Source organism: Helianthus annuus, chromosome 4 (genome assembly GCF_002127325.2).
Source record: "Helianthus annuus cultivar XRQ/B chromosome 4, HanXRQr2.0-SUNRISE, whole genome shotgun sequence".
Lineage (NCBI taxonomy): Eukaryota > Viridiplantae > Streptophyta > Magnoliopsida > Asterales > Asteraceae > Helianthus > Helianthus annuus.
This window is the reverse complement of record NC_035436.2, coordinates 183601962-183623493: the sequence shown is the minus strand read 5'-3', so window position 1 is coordinate 183623493 and position 21532 is coordinate 183601962. Positions and strand designations below refer to the sequence as shown.

Below are 21532 nucleotides of genomic sequence, written 5' to 3'. Positions count from 1 at the left end.
TGATCGAATTACCGATTTAACCTCTTTTAAAACCCTCCACATGGTTTCTTGTCATGCTCAACTATCTTGTTCCGTACGTCTACACGCCAAAACGTCATACCTCAACTATGTATTCATCTTATTCGTAACCAATACGATAGAGAATTATTCTAAAATATAAGTCTAGTATAAGCCATACTTACTTGACGCTAGTTTTATATTAACAAGCGCTCTACCTAGGTCACAATGTTAATTAGGCTACAACTTGTTTTATTGCCCAAACTAATTGGTCACCATTTTACCTCATACCTCGTCATTCGAGTATGCAATATTGCCGTCATCGGCCCTCTTTGCGTGTTTGTACTTCCATATCTAGTCATTTACACTATAACGTGATTACATTCTATATTACTTTTGTGTCCGTGATCACGTTACGCCATGTTTAGTTTTACCTTGACCTTAGTCTATGGCTACACTCATTTTCCTTCCTATAATCTTTCCGACTCTATGACTTCTTATGTGTCCTTCGTGTCGGTTTATTTTACTCATGCCGTTATTTGGTTTATGCCTCTACTTCCTTTCAACCCGTTACCGGGTTCGTTATCTTAATGTTTTTAACACCCCGGTTTTATTGGTTTGCGTTTTCCTTTCCATAATCTTTTACGACCTATCACGTAGATTTACTAATATTTCGCACTTTCACTATTCGGTTAGCACTTACTTGAAATATCAAGTACTATACTTTATTCAAGCCCGTCCAACATTGGAATAGTTGAACAAAACTATCGAAATTCCTTTTTTGCAGAATTTCATCGTCCTTTAGTCATAACTCTTAATCTGAGTCTTTTAACTTTTAATCTGCATCACCGTCTCTTTTATTAATGTCCCGAGGGTTCATTTCTTAGGCCTTGTTAGGTAAAACCATTGCTATCGTTTTATAGCTCTTGGGGTTTACCCGTTTTCGTTCTAACACTTCTAATATGTTTATTTTACTAATCTTTTATTCAACTACACTTATCAATGTAATTATTGTTCTTCCTCATACGGGTTTGGTTAATAATATGTTACTTGGATGGTTACCCATACCCAATTTTCTAAATTCGCATTTGACGATACTTTCTTATTCGTAGTGGCGAATAATATGTATCGTTTATTTGGTTTAACCAAGTGTACAACCTTGCTCTTGCCATTCGCTACTAATACAATTTCCAAGTTCGGGTGTAATTACACTCCTTCCCAACCCAACATTTATTCACTTCGTTAAGTTCTCGGGTTCGAGTGTACGCACACTCCTTCCCGTTATGACACTTGTCTTTCATTGCATTCCCGGGTTCGAGTGTACATGCACTCCTTCCCGTTGAAATATTTACCGAGATTACTTTTACCTCGGTTTCACATACTCTCCATTATTTATTTTCTTATCTACATATATATATATATATATATACCTTCATATAGGTATTTCTTTTACATAATTTTCCCAATTCATTACTCATATATGCCTTTATGCAACTATCATTCGCACTTGCATCGGATAAATTTGTCTTAAATTAAATTTACAAGAAACATACCTGAAATGATATCGGGTTCAGTTTTAGCCTCTGCGGCTGTTATATAAAACGACCTTGTCCTTGACTTCTGGGCATCAGACATTGTGTCAGTTGCGTCTTTGGTTCCAAGCCTTTCTGGACGTTTAGACTTCTTGTGTCTTGGCTTACCACACGTGCCCTTGTGAATTTTTCCGCAAAATTTGCACTGATGTAACACAGTTTTTGTAACTCCTCTCTTGGGAGCTTTATTAGACTTGGACTTCTTTACGGAACTTGGATTCATATCCAATACCCTCCTCTCTTCTATTTCTTGTAATATGATGTCTTTCAATTCAGCCATCATACCATCCACCACCGGTACGATTGTGGTTTATAATCTATCAATATAATGTGATAAACCTAGAGCTTTTCCGACTGCCTCGGAAATCTTAGCTTTCATTTGCTCAGTCAATTGAGATGCCGAATCATCTCTGGTTACTGCAGACATTTCTTTAACTGAAACATCCATAATGGTTAATCAATACTTATTTAATTCATTTCCATCTTATTATACGGAATTTATATCACACTCACTTAGTCATAAGTAATGTGTTATTTTCCTTCGGTTTGGTCAAGTACATATCTTGCCTTACCTTTCTTACTTAGTGTATTTCCCAGGTTCGAGCGTATTTATACACTCCTCCCATACACTTTTCGCATATTTCATATTGTTTAATCTCAATTATAAGTAACTCTTACCGGATGTCTTGAAACTGAAATGTTTACATCAATTATTAAACATCTCATTTATAACATAACTTTGTTTGCTTCGGTCTAGCCAAGTTCGTAACTTGCTTTGACCGTTCTCATTTAGTGCACTTTCCGGGTTTGAGTGTATTAACGCACTCTTCCCATGCACATTAATTTCCAAGAAATGTTTACATCAATTATTAAACATCTCATTTATAACATAACTTTGTTTGCTTCGGTCTAGCCAAGTTCGTAACTTGCTTTGACCGTTCTCATTTTGTGCACTTTCCGGGTTTGAGTGTATTAACGCACTCTTCCCATGCACATTAATTTCCATCTCTTTCATTTAAATAGGATAAGATCTACTAACATGAATAATTAATCCTTACCGGACGATCGATCAAGCTTGAACCGAACACTTTGTTGACAACCTTAAGCTCTGATTACCAACTTGTAACACCCTTTTATTTATCACTTGATTTTAATAGTAAAATACACCATCATATCCAAAATATTGATTAAGTGACAAGTATTCGTTAACGGAACTCATAAGTACATCAACCTTAGTCAACTAGTGGCTAAGTTAAAACATTTCAAAAGTAGTTTAATAACGTTTACAACCCGTACATAATACTACTAAGGATTTATAACATTGCGGAAGCTTCAAAATGTAGTGTTCGGTTCTTCATTATGTGCTTGATCGCCATCCGTAAGATCCATCTTGTTACCTATGATCAAACCGTTAAAATCATTAGTTTTAACGATATGATATAACATAATTCCAAGGTTTGACGTCACATTAAAAATAACAAAAATATATATAAGTTATTCTGGATCCACCGTAAATTACGGTATCACCGTAATTTACGGTGAGACCTGGAGATTTCTGGTCACCGTAAACCAGGAGACCCACATCGTAACAATCTATGATCTTTACCGTAAATTACGGTACTACCGTAATTTACGGTGGTACCTGGAAATTCCATGTCTCGTTTGTTTTGTTCATTTCACTCAAACCCAACTCCTGGAATTTACTTTTCTAACAAACCACTACATCAGATTCTAGTGACTCAAACATGTTATATATTAAGCAAAATCAAAGAACATTCCCTCGTATTCCGGAGCCTTAATCATGTTTTACTAGATTATTTGACCCGTTTGGCTCGTCTAAGGAGTCCTCCTCTATGACGACTACCAACGAGTACCAACCGGGTTTAATCAATCAATCAATATACGACTTCATCGCTTATTTCAAAGCAACTCTTATTCAAAGATTTAGTTACGCATTAAAATCATCAAATCTAATAAATGTAACGGGTCAAGTTACATACCTTCATAATTCGTCGACATTGCTTTCTAACCATAATTACCCAACTATTTATTTTGACCCGTTTGGTTTGTCGAGTGAATTCCATCACTTCCTAGGCTCACCAAACGCAACTATTTTTGCTATAACAACATTAACGTATTTACGACTAGGCTTATCAACATAAATGTAACGAGACGACAAGTCGCGTACCTTTAGAGCACACCCTTCAAACGCGTATCCGCTCCGGCTTGTCCGCTTGACGATCCGGATTCTTTGCCTATTGAGTTCAACGAAAACACGTTTAGAACTCCTTTTAATTCACAATTCGCATATTTTGCCTAGACATCACAATCATACGGTTAACTCAAATTTTCAGATTTAAGTCTTCTTTGAGGCATTTATGCGAACACCTATCGGGCAGAATTTTATATCATTCATGTTTCAAGTTCATAGTTTGCTATTAAGCTAAACTTATTCATCAATAAAGCCTTCATGTAACTTTTAAACATCATAATTTCAGAAATTGCTTTCTATGACCAAATCACACTAGAATAATCCTTCTAAACCCTAGTGTTTACTAGTTTTCCACAAAACCCATGAATCACCTTCATGGTGTTCATGAGAATTTCAGGAATTAGCCATAATTTCACATGTTATTGTCTAGGTTTTTACTCCTAGACACCATGTCATCACTAAGTTAACCAAATCACAAACATGCATCACCAAATTTCAGATTTCCCAATTTCATGAGAATTTCAAACAGAGAATTAACACCAAATTTTACATACCTTGTAACCCCCTTGTGATGAGGATCACTAATCTATGTTCGGATTTTGATTTGGGCTGAGTTTGATCCTTCAATTTAGAGATTTTATGCTGAACTAGGGTTTTGATGAACTTGGTCGCCCCCTGCTCTTGTCTGGTCGATCTCACACACGTATGTGTGTTTGAGATTTCTATTTTTCATGTTTTATTAAACTAAATTTTAGTTTAATCCCTTTTTGGTCCCTCTAATTTTCTTTAGTCCCCTTTTTGTCCTTTAACTACTCACTAGTCATTATCTAACTAGGTTAGTGTCACCCCTAGTTAGTTTATTTTACTAATTTATTTACAAATAAATTGTAAATTTTATGAACTTATATTTTCGGGATGTTACAATAAGAAACATAAAAGATAATAGGAAATGTAATAAATAAATACTAAAAAATAAGATAACAAACATAAAATTTAAAATAAACATAAACAATTTTTAAAAATAACAATCATGTAGAACAGACAAATAACATAAACAATAAAAAAACAGCGATTAAAAAGACAAATTAAATGAAAATAACAAAACAGATGACATAGAATACTCGATTCAACCAACATAAGAAAACAAATTTTATACATAAAATAATTAAAATTTAACATGAATAAATTCTAATAAACATATTAAACAGAAAAAATACTTAACAAATCATAATAATAAAAAACTATACATAATTTCAAAAAATTTATACAGATCTACATATCAAACACAATAATTAAAAGTTATAGTACAAAACATAATGAAGAAGATAAACATAAATTACCTTGATGAACTTTCCGTCATATTCAAAACCTACAAACAACAGTTACAAAAAATAACGATTCAGATTACATATTTCAAAATTTCAAATTTCAAAGTAAAAAGAAAACAACAATCTGATGTACCCTGTGTGTTCGATTCTTCAATGATAAGAAAAAAATTACAGATTAAAATATGAAGAATTATTAAAGGAATAAAATACATACCGTCGATGTTCGAAGAAATCGGTATAAGATCTAATGAAGAATCGAACAATAGAAAGGAAAAAAAAACCCTAAAATCAGTAATAAGAAGAAAAATATTACAGATTCAAAGATTACGTATTATGTGAATATGATACATACCGTCAATATTCGAAGAATCGGTATAAGATCTGATGAAGAATCGAACAATAGAAAGGAAAAAAAAACCTAAAATCAGTAATAAGAAGAAAAGTATTACAGATTCAAAGATTACGTATTATATGAATAAGATACATACCGTCAATGTTCGAAGAATCGTTATTAGAGCTGATGAAGATGAAGAATCGAACAATAGAAAGGAAAAAGAACCCTAAAATCACAAAGAGTATAAGAGAAGAAAGGTGAATAGGAAAGTTGATCGGTTTATTCTGTTAAATATGGACCGAATATTGAGGACCCGAATGGCTTGCTGGATCCCGTGTCGGGTTATCTTTAGGGAAATGAGGATAATGACAATTTTGGCGGGAAAATGAGCTATAGAGGCCCTAGGAGGGGGACACGTGTCCCCTGATTAAGGCTTTTATTAGGTTGTATAGATTGTAATCTCATTCTTGTAATTTATTCGTTCAAAACATAATACAGTGAATATTTGATATGGTATCAAGAGCTTCATAATATCTCCTCTGAGATTATCGATCCTATCATCCACCTTTCTTTTCTCCTCTTCTGACCAATCCAGTAGCCATGCCGCCCAAAGCCGACGAACCTTCCACCCCGACCATCATTCACCTTACCGCCTCAAATCACTTCACAATTCGCATCACCCCATCCAATTTTTCCGTCTGTTGCAAACAGTTGAATCAACCTTGATTGGTCTAGATCTTTATCACCACATCGACGCTTCTTCCAAGCCTCCCACAGCCACCAGCTCTGAGTACTCTAGCTCTGAGTACTCTAGCTGGTACAGACAAGATCAGATCTTGTTTAGCGCTCTCCTAGGAAGCTGCACTGATGTCGTTCAGCCTCTCATGTCATCCGCCGCCACTTCTCAAGAAGCCTGGCTACGATTGACCACAGCCTATGAAAATACCTCTCGTTCCAGAATCATCTTGCTTAAGTCGAAACTATCCGCAAATCCTAAAGGATTACGTCCTGTGACCGACTTTCTTCACGAGATGCGGTCCATTGCGGATGAACTCGCCTTGGCGCAAGAACAAATTAAAGATGAGGATCTGATGATTCATATTCTGAATCAACTGGGTGATGAATTTAAACCCCTGGTTGCTGCTCTCAAAGCTCGGGACACAGCAATTTCATATTCTGAACTGTATCACAAACTCGTGGATTTTGAAAGGGAAATAAAAAATAACACACAAAATTCACCTGTTGTTCACACGGCTCGCTATACTCACACCCAACCAACTCGCGCCTCTCAAGGGTATCGAACTGGACATGGTAGTTCGCGCCAACAACGCTCACAAGGGCCTAAAACACCACACTACAATGGCTCTCGCAACAATTCTCGATCAAACAATTTTTGCCAGTTCTGTTCCATCAATGGCCATGACACCAAAGACTGTCGCAAATTAGCACGTTTCCTACGTGAAAATAATATAACAGTCCACAATGACCCAATTGTTAACACCACTACTCGCTCGTCACCGGTTCAAGCTCCTTGGCTTTTTGACACGGGTGCTTCAGACCACGCCGCATCCCCTCAGTCAAAAATGCACTCTTTATCGGACTATGGTGGTCCCGACGAAATCGTCTTAGGAGACGGAACATGCCCTCCAATATCCCACACTGGTGAAACTCATATCCCAACTTCTACTTGCCCTTTATCTCTTTCTAACGTTTTATGTGTTCCAAATTTGCGTAAAAATCTTGTTTCCGTTGCCAAATTATGCAAAACTAACCAAGTTTCTGTTGAATTCTTTCCTTCTTATTTTATTGTGAAGGATCTTCGCACGGGGGCGCACCTAATGTGGGGGGTCAACAACCATGACGTCTACTATGCTCCATCATCGCTTTATCCACAAATAAACACCATTAGCACCAAGTCTCTCCTTGAATTACATCACCAATTTGGTCATCCTTCTGTCAAGATTCTAAAGACCATTGGAAAAACTCTAGGTCATCAAAAGTCTACTTGTTATTTTAATTTCATTGTGACTCTTGCTCCATTAATAAAAGTCATAAACGTCCATTTCATAATAACTCTTTTGTGACTACACAACCATTACAACTTATCTACAGTGATGTTTGGGGACCCACTCAAAAATCCATTGACGGTTATCAATACTATGTAATATTCGTTGATTATCACACCAAGTATGTGTGGCTTTATCCAATGTGTCACAAGTCGGATGTATCCAAATTTGTTAGTGCATATGTCTATGACTTCGTCTTGAATCGAGTCTTGTAATCAGATAGGATAAACCAGTGCTCGATAGGCTAGAAGTTAAGAAATGTGTGTATGATAACCATTTCGCACGAAATGAACAAAGGCCATTTCGTACGAAATGAAACATATCCATTTCGTATGAAATGGAACTTGTGCCATTCCGTGCGAAATACCCTGGTCTATATATAGGGGAGTGATATGTGCAAAATGCAACATATAAATTATATCAAATGAGGCATAAAACTAACCCTTTTTAGTACTATTGTTAGAAAAAATGTGTTTTTGTCTTCCTTTTGTATTTTCAGGATTAAATGAGCTCAAATTAACAAAAGAAGCAAAAAGACAGCAAAATCTAACATAAATACAAGAAAAGGAACAAAAGTGGAATGCCCGACCCCTCAACAGCATCTTCCCAAGCAAAACCAAGAAAACAAAAGACTGAACACGCCCCGTGCTCAGCAAGCACGGGGCCGTGCCCAAGAAGCAGCAGAAAAGACAAACCTTTAGAAGCTTCTATTGCCCACCACGGGGCCGTGCCCAGTGGACACGGGGGCGTGGTCAGACTCCTGCAGGCGCATTTATTGTAATTGCGAATTACAATTAATGAGGAGAGAGACAAGGATGGACACAGGGCCATGCCCGAGCTTCTGTTCAGCCTATAAATAGGAGTGTTTGGAGACATTTCAACTCATCCCTTGGCACACCACCTCTCTCACACTTCACCCACCAACCACCACCACCATAACACCATCATCCACCACCATCATCCATTGTCCATCATAGAGTGTGTGAGTCGTCTCGGGATCCAAGATTGATCGTAAGAGTTCTTGACAATCAAAGGCCATGTTTGCCTAAGTCTCTTACATCACTTGGTGAAGACAAGTGTTTAGTGTAATATTTTTTATTTTTAATCTTTTGCACTTTTTAATTGGTCTTGTATTAATGACTTTAATTACTAGTTTCTTATGTTGAAGGTGATTCTTCCTTATCGTTTGTCTGTGGTGTCTTGGCATTATTTTACTGTCTATATAAAATAAAAGATTTTCACCATTCATATCTCCACGGTCTATATGGAGGTATGTTGGCTACCTGGTCGGGGGGTTAAGGGAACGGTTTGGTAAGAGTCTTGCCGTTGTTCAGCGTTTAGAGATCCTGCAAGGGACCTGGGTCAAATTTAGTAGGACCTCCTTCAATACCCAAAGGTATTGGATGGCGGGGGTCCAAACTCTTTGATCCCCTCATAAGTTAAACTACTATTAAAACTTTAACCCAGCTATTTAGGACTGTATCCCTGCTGACTCAGACTACTTAGCTGAGGGTAACGTCACATTCAAAAGAGGGGCCTACCACATTATGCATTAATAACTTAATTAATTATCTTTCAATAATCCGACCCTTTAGGATTGTATCCTTGCTGACTCAAACTACTGGGTTGAGGGTAACGTCGCCTTCAAAAGAGGGGCCTACTACAATAACTAAGATAATCTCTTAAACAAGTGCAAAAGTGTGAAAATAATCAAAGGTTACACTAACACACGAGTTGGATCCAAGTGATTCATCTTGTCTATCTGTTTTATTTTTATTTTTTTTATTTTTAGCATTTTAGTTAGTTTTATTTTCTTAGTCTAAAATCTTTTTCTAACATTTTGATTTGATTAGACGTTGAGGATAAACCGGTACTAAAAGCTCTTGTGTCCTTGGACGACCTCGGTATCTTACCAACACTATACTACGTCCACGATGGGCATATACATCCAAATTATAACACACTTTACGCACATCAAGTTTTTGGCGTCGTTGCCGGGGACACAAGGATTTTAAGAAAGTTAGGAATCAACGGCCTAATCATTTTTTTTCTTTTTAATTTTTAGGATTTTCTTAAATTTTTCAGCTTCTGCAGAGCTCAGCACGGGCCGTGCCTGGTCGGACACGGGTCGTGCCCAGCATTGGTACTGGCAGTTTTTATTTTACGAGTTACAGAAGGCTGAGCACGGGGCCGTGTCGGTGCAAGACGGGGCCGTGTCCAACTTTCCAGTAACAGGGATCCGGAAAACAATCACTGTAACTCCGACCACGGGCCGTATTCACTGAGCACGGGGCCGTGGTGAACTTTCTGACCAACATTCTTTTTTGTTTTTGTGACAGGACTTGGAACCAGACGCCACCTCTATGTAGTGTATGAGCTCTAGTTCTAATAAAGACATAAAAGAACCTCTAGAAGAACCCGAATGCTTTCTAAGGAAAAGAGTAAAAGCTAAAAACCAAGAGAAGGTTTCGAGGGACCCACTTCCAATGGTGGACCAGCGTACCCTCATGGATTACCTACGACCCACCGTAGGTAACCTTGGCGCCGCTATCAATGCACCGAATGTCGAAGCCAACAACTTCGAACTTCGGCCACATTTGATACAGATGCTTCAAAACTCTGCAACCTTTCATGGGCTTGCGGACGAGGATCCCCATCTACATATCACTAATTTCTTAGAAATATGTGATACCTTTCGGATCAATGGAGCATCAAATGACGCCATTCGCCTTCGAATGTTTCCATTTTCACTAAAAGACCGAGCAAAAGCTTGGCTTAACACCCTCCCAGTTGGTTCGGTAAACACCTGGGATGAACTAGCCCTAAAATTTCTATATAAGTATTTCCCTCCCGCTAAAACGGCTAAATTAATGACTGAAATTAATACATACTCGCAAGATGAGGGGGAATCCTTTTATGAAACTTGGGAAAGATTCAAGGAGCTATTACGAAAGTGTCCTCATCACGGTCTTGCAGTGTGGCAACAATTATCCACTTTCTATAATGGATTGTTGCCACATACTAGACAAACACTTGACTCTAGCTCCGGGGGACTTTTAGGTAATCGCCGCCCGCAAGAAATATATAATCAAATTGAGGAAATTGCTCAAACCAATTTTCAATGGCACACTCCCCGAGGCAATAAATCTATTGCCCCGGGCGCCCATAAGGTTGATGAAAGCACTTCTTTACAAGCCCAAATCGAGGCCCTTTCTTCAAAAATTAAAAAGCTAGAAATGACAAAAACAGTCTCGGTTATGGCTTGTGAAGGGTGTGGTGGGCCACATGAAAATTGGAGTTGTATGAAAGAAACATATGATCAAACAGAGTCGGTAAACTACATTGATAATAGACCTAGGCCGTCGGGTCCCCCAACGGGCACCTACAACCAAGGATGGCGTAACCACCCTAACCTTGGTTGGAGAGAACCCGGCAATAGTAGTAACCAACAAAACCTAAATCAACGAACAAACTTTCAACAACCGAGGAATGAGTCACAAAATTTTTCTCAACAACAAGGCGGACGAGAAAGGCTTGAAGATACTATATCTCGCCTCATCTCCGACACTGAAAAGAAAAACTCGGATAGGTTTCTACAATTAGAATCAAATTTTAGAAATCAACAAGCTAGCATACAAAACATCGAAAAACAAATAAATCAACTAGCCCAAAATTTCTCCGAGAGACCACAAGGCGCGTTACCAAGTAATACAAAAACAAACCCAAAGGCACAAGTTCATCTCATAACACTACGGAACCGTACCGTGGGTCCCGCGAAAGGCCCGCCGCCTACTGAGGAGATCGCAACACCGCCCCAACAAGAGAAGGGTTCTCCTCCCTCACCAGAGCCCACCAAGGCTCCTCGGGTTCCGTACCCCGGTAGGTTAATCCGTCAGATGACCAATGAGCAATTCGCAAAATTCGAAAGTCTACTAAAACAATTGCATGTCAACATTCATTTCATTGACGTCCTAACCCAAATGCCTAAATATTCAAAATTCATGAGGGACTTTCTCACTCATAAAAGGAAAATTGAATCATTGCAATTAGTTAATTTAGGCGAAGAATGCTCCGCCCTCGTGCTCAATAAACTTCCCCAAAAAAAGATTGATCCCGGAAGCTTCACAATTCCTTGCTCAATTGGGGACTCCTCCATTCGAAATGCGCTAGCCGACCTTGGTGCTAGCATCAACCTCATGCCAGCATCAATGTTCAAAAGACTCGGCTTAGGCAAAACGAGTCCTACAAAGATGAGTATACAGCTTGCTGATCGATCCGTCAAATTCCCGCAAGGTGTCGCTGAAAATCTGCTAGGAGTTGATAATTTCGTCTACCCGGCCGACTTTGTCATACTTGATATGGAAGAAGACACCAAAGTCCCCCTCATACTAGGGAGACCATTTCTAGCCACCGTACAAGCAGTGGTAGACTTGAATGACGGAACGCTCACTTTAAAATATGGTGATAAGGAAGTGAAGTTCGGGGTTGGGAAGAGAATAGAGGACGATGACCCGGTCAATTACATGAAGGTTATTGATTCGAGTTTGGATGATGCTCTCCGATGGTGCAACATGGGATGCAAAACATCCCGCTCGGAAAACATATAACCTCACCTTGGGTCTAGCCAAGGACCCTTATAAACGTGGCGCACCACGGAGGCATTCCGCGGAACTACCCTTAGTTTAGTTTAATCTTTTAGTTTAATTTTAATTTGCATGAATAAAACACACTCTGGATGGTGAAGGATAACAAGGGAAACGAGAAACATAGCCCCATGCACTAAAACAGAGCAATCCGACAACAATCTCCCATTACAGTAGGCTCAGCACGGGCCGTGTCCACCCAACACGGCCCCGTGCTGCACAATCTGCAACAAATCGCCCAGTTCAGGTAACTGGACACGGGGCCGTGTTCACTGAACATGCCCCCGTGCCCAGGCTTCTGTTTCTTTTCTTAAATTTTTGTCACTGGCACCTGAACACGGGGCCGTTCCCGGTCCCCACGAGGCCGTGTCCAGACTGCCAGTAACATATAATTTTGCTTTTAACACCATTTTACACACTCAATCAACCTAAAAACTTATTTTTGGGACACATTGAGGACAATGTGTAATTTAAGTGTGGGGGGGGGGGATGCTAAAACCTTGAATTTTGCAAGTCCTAATAACAAGCCTTACACAAAACTCTATTGGAACCGCTAATCACCACAAATTTTTTCCAAAAATTTTCATTTTTTTTACTTGTCTAAGTTTAAGTTGGGAATTCAAGTCTTAATAAGGTTATATTTTTACAAATTTACAACCGATAGCGTCGTGATAAAAAGAACCAACATAAGAAGATTATGAAAAGGTATGACAAACTTCGTTAAAATACGATTATATATACTTGATCACATAAAAACCCTTTTCCCACAAAAGTGAGTTTTGAGCCTTTAAACGAGCATACAAATATATATATCTTTACACTAAATGCTCATTTTTCATTTCTTGTGTGAATAGCCGCTTGGTTCATACGACTCTAGAACTTGCCACAACAATACACCCGGTCCTTACCAACTTAAACCCGAGTAAGTAAATGATGGAGGCATTAGGACTAACCCTAGTTAACCCCTTTGAGCCTAAACCTTTTCATTTCTTAACCCAAAACAACCCTTTGTACTCACCTAAACCTTTTTATTTTATTTTTTTTAGTAACAACGTTCGGTTCTCTTATGACTTCCTTGAAAAAAAAAATTCGATGAAGCTAAACAAACAAACAAAGTTTATCAAATATCTTTGTTTGAACATTCCATCGAAATAAAATAAAAATATGAAAAATAAAAAAGTCTTTCAAACCAACGTTTGTTACGCCTTTCGCCCTTTTTACTAACCACTAACCCAACCACCCACCTTTAGCCCAAGCCAAAAAAACTCATAAAGTCCTCTTGATATTTACAAAGGTATATAGTTAAAAAGGAGGAGGATTGATTGCTTGGCAAGCTTATGGTAGAAGTAAGTTCCATGCCGCTCTCGAGTGATTCACTAAAAAAATACACCTTCGGCCGAGTGTTGAGTGATCTCCCGTGAGGTATGGGAACTTGTATATATATGAGATTTTAAAAAGGTATGTTATGCCCAAATAAGTAATTTATCTTAAAAAATGTTTTTAATAAATCATGCCGAATAGGATTGTAAATAAATAAAAATAAAACCTCAATAAAGAATCTTGGAAATCCCGACACTCTATGACAAGCCCAAAAACTTTCTCTTCTACCCATTCCATTTGGGAGTGAATAAAGCCACAATATAAAGAGTTTTGCTTGAGGACAAGCAAAGATTCAAGTGTGGGGGTATTTGATATGCGCAAAATGCAACATATAAATTATATCAAATGAGGCATAAAACTAACCCTTTTTTAGTACTAATGTTGGAAAAAGTGTGTTTTTGTCTTCCTTTTGTATTTTCAGGATTAAATGAGCTCAAATTAACAAAAGAAGCAAAAAGACAGCAAAATCTAACATAAATACAAGAAAAGGAAAACAAAAGTGGAATGCCCGACCCCTCAACAGCATCTTCCCAAGCAAAACCAAGAAAACAAAAGACTGAACACGCCCCGTGCTCAGCAAGCACGGGGCCGTCCCCAAGAAGCAGCAGAAAAGACAAACCTTTAGAAGCTTCTATTGCCCACCACGGGGTCGTGCCCAGTGGACACGGGGGTGTGGTCAGACTCCTGCAGGCGCATTTAAAAGTCAAACTGACCAATAATGAAATCAATTGGTGGTTTTGATATAAAGTCCGTAAGGTGAGATAGTCTTGATAATAATGACTAATCTAATCACCTTGTGAATGATAAAAGGTAGATTGACGCTCGAAAAGCTAGGTGGAAGCTTGGGTAGAAGCGGGTCAAACGGAACTAATACGCGTGGAAAAGCGTAATCAGAATTCAAGGTAAGTAAAGCTTACGCCCTCTTTTGTAAGTTATGTATTTTTTCATAAGTTATAAATACGACAAAAGCTATATCCGATTTATGGTTCCGACACGAAATGAAACGGGTCGGAACATATAAAATAATGATAAACCATGTTTAATGGTAAAACGGGTGAAATGGTAATTGGTCACGAGATGACATATTTACAAAATGAGTTTTTTTGTTTTTAACGAAATGGTAAATAAATACCATTCGAATATAAGTACAAAATGTTTGGCCGTTTAGACCAAACGGGTCAAATGGTAATGTTAATACCATTTGACACATAACGACTAACAAGTGCTTGTCGAGTCTAATGTTCACAGGATAAAACGGCTTATGGAAATTTGCGTTGCTATAAATTAGCAAATTATTGAAGCAAGGTATTAAATGAGTCAATATGTTGACCCGAGCCAGGTACGTATAAATAGGTTTATAGTTAAGAATGAGTTTTTGGTCAAATAATTAGTAAGTCATTTGTAGAAAATGAGGGACTAAAACTTTACCAAAAAAAGCCCTTGATGGGTGAACCGGGTAACCGACCCTTAGAGGTTGTTTAGGATCTTGTTTATTGATTATGAAATCCTTAGATACATATAAAAGCTATAGGCAAAACCATTCATGGATCGAATGCCTAAAAATGGGTCATTTGCGTAAAATGACTAGTTGAAGGGTAGAATTGGGATTTTGGGTTCCATACGTTAAATCCACCACAAAAATAGTTGTTGTGACAACTGTCAAATTTGCATGTTTACGTACAATTATTAAATATTGATTAGTGCTTAATGACTGTGCTGAATTACAATTAATTACTTGAATTGCTTTCTGATTATTACCATATACATACATGTGCATTACATATTGCAAATGACATATCATTGACTGCATGCAAACATATTGACATAAATGATGCACAAAGCACAGTTAGCACAGTTAACAGACAAACCGGGAAAATGCTGACGGAGTTCAGTACATAGACAGACGTTGTTTTAAGAAACAGTATGAGCCAGAAACTAAGTACTACACTAGTATAGAGTGTAGGGAAGTATGGACCACAAAACTGCTTTTCTAAGTGATAGTTTAAGTACCGGAAAGTGCCTAAAACTCACCCAAAGTGCTGAATTCAGCACAATTCAGCAAAAATCAGCTTTTTAACAAGCTTGTATCATGCAAAAATATGACTAAATGGTCCTGAATGCTTTCCTAAGTGTCGGGAATTAAAAGTGTCACAAAAGGGTACATAAAGAACACTAAACGGCATAGTTTGACACTTTAACGAACCGGTATCTAACCGAACAACCGGACACTACCCGAAACACCAAAATTTTACTAGAAGCATTGTTTTAATATTTCTAAGCTAGTTATTGGCCCCGAGCACCCTAACGCACTACATAACACATAATATGCATGAACACTAACTAAATCCCTTAGAATCTAACTAAATATCCCTAACTTACCATCACAACCCAACCCTATACCCCCCCCCATGGTGGACGGTCACAAGGGCGGACCCACCCTTGGTCTCCTTTGATTCATTTTAATATGCTTAGAGATCTTGTTATGTACTAAGAAGACACATTACACAATGGTTAAACCCCTAATATGGATTATAAGAATACATGAAAGGAACTTGATTCATTATCTTTCACCAACACTTCACACACACTCTTCTCTCCCTCTCCTCCCTTGCCCACGGCCGTGAGCCACCAACCACACCACCACCACATCCATCCAATCTTCATCCATTACAAGGTGATCACAAGGTGTTTGAGGCAACATAAAGAAGCTTGGAGCTCTTGGAGATTGAAGGACCACTTCCAATTGCTTTTATCCATCACATTTACCATCTTCATCTTCTTTGGTTCTTCTCTAGCCCTTGTACTATTAGTAAGCTTCTTGTCACTTGAATTTACTTCTTATTTAGTTGGTTAAAAGATGATGTGTGATGAAAATCATGAAGAACACTAATGAACAAGAAGATGAACATTCACATAAAGCTTAATAACATAAGAATACATATTGTTTAGTGTTGTTTTGCTTCTTGGTGATTGATTATTTGTGATTATAATGTTAGACATCATATGAAACCTACTAGGTTGTGATTAAACACATGATCTAGTAAGTTATGATGATAATCTTATGAAAGACCAAGATGATCATACTTTATGTAGACATGAACTTGAATGATGAAATTTGTTTTCATATGTGATGATGATTTAAACAAAATACAAGTCTTGTAAGTGGATGATTTCCAAAATAGTTTTTTTTTTCAAAGAAACTAAGTTAAATAACAAGATTTACATAGACTTGGTTCTTACATAAACCAAACTTGTGTTAATGGTTAAACAAGTGTAGAAACACTTGTGTAACAAAAAGATTACATAAAGAAGCATTTTTAGAAAATGTGTTTGGAAGTTATAAACACCCAACTTCTTTAAAAATGAAGTTTTTAAAGAAGTAAATACATTTTAAAGGGTAACTAACCCTACTAAACACACTACCAAGTTACTACAAGTTTTTATGGAAGTTCAAGTTCATGTTGTTATATAAATCACATGATTTTAGCTAATTGGTAAGTGTAAGTTGTTTAGGGTTGATTGTTGATTGTTTGTGATGATTTCAAAAAAAAAAGAAAATGATATGCTTTTATAGCATGGAGACCTCCATTTTCAGGGGAAACTATGGCAAAATTTTCTAAAAATATAAACACTTAGAAAAATATTTTCAAACAAGTATTTATAAGGGTATTCTTAACCATGAGTTTTCTACATAAACCTTGCCATAAATTTTGTTACAAAAATACAAACATTGGAGGTTGGTTTTTATAAATAAAAGTGGCTATATATATATATATATATATATATATATATATATATATATATATACTTAGAAGACACATGTGTGTGAATACTTGTATACTTTGTGTAATAGTTATATTATTTTAGGGTTAAAATAATATAACATTATAAAATACCAAGAAATTACAATCCAAAATATTACCAAAAATCCGAAGGGATAAATATACAAGTTACACACAAAATACTGAGAAACCAAACAAGAAATGTAACTTGCCAAATATTCCGGAAAATACATTTATAAACGTATTTTGGTAAATAGTATTTTGAATACAAGGGAAACGAAGATATGATTTTTCCAATTATTACAAAGTCTTATCATATTTTTGACAAGAAGAAAATATATTATTTTTGGGAAATAAAAATATATTTTCTTGGAATTTTTAGAAGATATATGATTTTTGGGAAAAATATATATTTTCTTGGATAAACTTGAAAATACATTGTTTTAGAACTACAAATATTTTTGCCAAAAGGAAAAATTATAAATAATTTTTCTAAGCAATAATTCTTAGATATATATATATATATATATATATATATATATATATATATATATATATATATATTGGGAAATGCATAAATATTAGTGGACTTTTATTAGAAATAATATTCCGGAAAGTTTAATACAAAATTAAGTATAAGAATACTTAACGATTACAAGAATACGGATATACATGTATAAGATACCCCCATCCTTGGGAAGGAAATACGAGCATATATACTTGAGAAGTATGATTACAAAAATATTGTTTAACAATTATTCCAAAATTAAATATAATTTAAAGTAAAAATATTTATTATTTTAACAGGTAATTATAACTTGGAATAATATTGAAGACATAAAAGAAACGTAACTCAAAAGCATTAATACTAAGACAAGGCACGACCCGTCCGTCTAATAGACATTAATACATTGTAGGTAGTCGTGTTTGCTGAAGGAACGTGGGTTACGAGTACTGAAGACGCAAGACTGTGAGTTCATGTCCCCCTTTTCTTTTAACTGTTTTCAGTTTTATAACTTCGGGGGTGAAATACATGTTACTAACTGTTTACGAACATTTTATGTGGTATGGTTAGCTAAGGAAGGGTACTGCTTGATCAAGTGAGTGGTGGGTATGACACTTAAGGCCATTAATCCTCGTTGTAGAACCGAGGGACATGAGTGATAGATCTATTCGGGTGTAGCGAGCCCCACCCATGCGCACGCCAAATGAGCCATGTGGTGACTATGTCTTATTGACGAAATCTGCTAGGTTTGAGTTTTGCTGCATCACTTCACACATATCAATGGGCTTGCAAACTATTGGTGATCTGTTTTTCCTTGTTGCTTTAATACCGGGATTTATAAACTTACATACATACTTACAATGATTTCAAAGGTTTACTCATACACACAAACAAACACATGAACTCGCTCACCTTTTGTTGATGTTTTCAAACTACATGTATTTCAGGGAATTAGTAAGTGGATCTGGCGGGCGTTGGAAGTTTTTATGCTGCGTTGGGAATAAAGATGTCATCCATGGTCTTTGATTTTGGTCAGTGTGTCTTATTCCTGGATGAGACACATCTTCCAAACCTTGGTGTTTTTCAATATCTTTTGATGAGTCCTTAAGGAACTCATAAACATTTTGTACGATTTGTAAAACTTGAATTTGAAGTCTACGTTTCAAAACAATATTGTTATGTTTTAAACTTGTTTAATGGATGACGAATCTATGGTTTTAACATATAGTTGTTGTTATGATTGAATGCAATAGTATTAAGAAAGTCACACCATAATCACGCTTCCGTAAAAGTCAGGGTGTGACAGTTGTGGTGGAAGACAAGCAGTTAACTAGTATGGAAATGCGAGGTACGAAAGGAAAATAGCGAGTTTGATGCTTAAATGCTTAAAGGTCCACTAAACGGGTCAAAATAAATTAAAAAGTTAAATAAAGTCAGGGTGTGACAGCTGTGGTGGAAGACAAGCAGTTAACTAGTATGGAAATGCGAGGTACGAAAGGAAAATAGCGAGTTTGATGCTTAAATGCTTAAAGGTCCACTAAACGGGTCAAAATAAATTAATAAGTTAAATGTGAATTAAGTGATTAGAAAGATACATATAAATCGGTGAATGTAAATGCGTACGCGAACCCCGTAATAGGAGTGAAAACGCTAATGTTTGACTAGTCCGGGATGGGTAGAAAGGACAAGACATGTTTTTGTCATATAAGTTATAGTGTGATGTTATAACCAAACGGGTCGAAGAATCATAAAAAGGGATTTATAAGCCTGTTAGGTCCACAGTTTTACGCTTATCTTTATTATGTTTATTTATGTTTATTTTGGTTTAGATTAGGTCTTGGGCTTGGGCTTAGGCCATGTGGGCCAATGGGTAGTGGCTTCTATAAATAGTCTTATTAGATTGTTAGTGGTAGAGCTCTCCATTTTTAATCATGTAGTCCCAATAGAGAGCCTTGTACCAGACAATCCTAGGGATTGTGTGCAAGGTTCTCAGAGATCGTACCAGACAGTCTTCAAGACTGTGTGCGATCTAAGCAGCGGCGCTGAGTTCTTTAATAAAATATTTCTTTTTGTTCTTGCTGGTTTGATCTTACTTTCCGCATTCGATCGAACCGTTAAGTGATGTCACGGGTTTTTCGGGACTAACAAGTGGTATCAGAGCCATTGAAGTCTTTCAAAGGCTCGGTTTCTGATATCACTTGAAGAACGAGAAGATATTTCGCACAGTGTCGGGGGATGAATGTTCGTAAATGAAGAGATCTCGGTTCATGAAATTTGATATTCATCCACAGATAAAAAAAATAAATAAAATAAGATCTGGTGAGGTTATTGTTATGATGGCGGCTGAAGTCGGTGGCGGTGGTTTGGATCGATTATGATGAACGTTGATTTTGGAGATGTTGATTGTGTGTGCAGTCGCCGGTGACGGTGATGATGCAGTCGCTGTTGACGATGAAGGAGACGAATGTGACGAGGGGCTGTGGATGTTTATACGAAGGTGAAGGAGATGGAGAACGGCGGTGAGAGATGGCAGCCGGCGATGAAGATGATGATGATCTGGATTGATCGATGAGGTGAACGTGGAACATCGGAGAAGATGAAAGGACGCCGGAGATAAAGGTGTTGATGACAGTGAACAGTGGGGTGTTTCGGACAGATAATCTTCATGTGTACGGTGACTGTGAACGGACGTGTCGGAGAACAGTGAATGGTGATGATGATGATGATGATGATGACGGATGACGGTGAAAACGTGATGTTGAATGAACTCGGATGTGGTGTGAAGATCTCAGATGATGTCTCAAATGAAAAGTTGAAAAGTTGATGTTGTCTCGGACGATGATACAGCTGATGTGATGATGATAACTATATATTCCAGATGATGTTAATCGATGAATCTGATGATATGACGATTATGAAGGTGATTGTTCGAGATGGAATGTCTGGATGGATGATGATGATGATGATGATGGAGTGACATCAGCAGGTCAGAATTTTGGGAATGTTGATGGCGGCTGCACATGATGTCCCATCAAAATTTTCAAAACCCTAAGAAATCTACACCATTGGATGATGGGAAAAGATCAACGGTGAAAGATGAAAATAATGTTGCAACAACATTTGGTGGGGTCGTCTAATGTCAGCAACAAACAGCAGGGCCACGCATGCATTAAAAATTGGTGGCAGATGACATAAGGCGGCTAGGGTTCACATGTTGGGCCACCTAATCGGATTTATAAGTTATTCGATCATTGCTGCTATCATGGCCTTGTGATTTTATTTGGAGGGACCCACATATAGAAAACCCATGGTAATTTGGGCAATGCACATAGCTGATGGACTCAAAATGTTTGTCTACTCTTTGACGGCCACACATGATTCGTCAGTTCAAAACAGTTGTTGGTGATTATGTGATTCGTTGGACCGGAAGGTTTATGTTGATGGGCTCGTTTACTGCTGGGCCACTAAAGGGGAAGACCCAAGACTGGAGATCATCTAAACCGAAATAAAGAGAGCATAAAACTAAGGGGAGATTGTTAGGTCCAGAGTTTTACGCTTATCTTTATGATAGTCTTTTATATATTATTGGGTTTAGATTAGCATTTGGGCTTGGGCTAGGCCATGTGGGCCAATGGGGTAGAGGCTCCTATAAATAGTCATGTCTAGATTATTAGTGGTAGAGCTCTCCATTTT

General features: G+C 37.3%; 1 non-coding gene across 1 annotated transcript; it reads right to left on the bottom strand.

The window, feature by feature from the left end:
* Nucleotides 1-10393: 10393 nt before the first annotated feature.
* LOC118491932 lies at nt 10394-10500 on the bottom strand. The gene has a single exon (XR_004892377.1). It is a non-coding gene; the product is annotated as a small nucleolar RNA R71 (small nucleolar RNA).
* Between the last annotated feature and the right edge of the window lie 11032 nt (nt 10501-21532).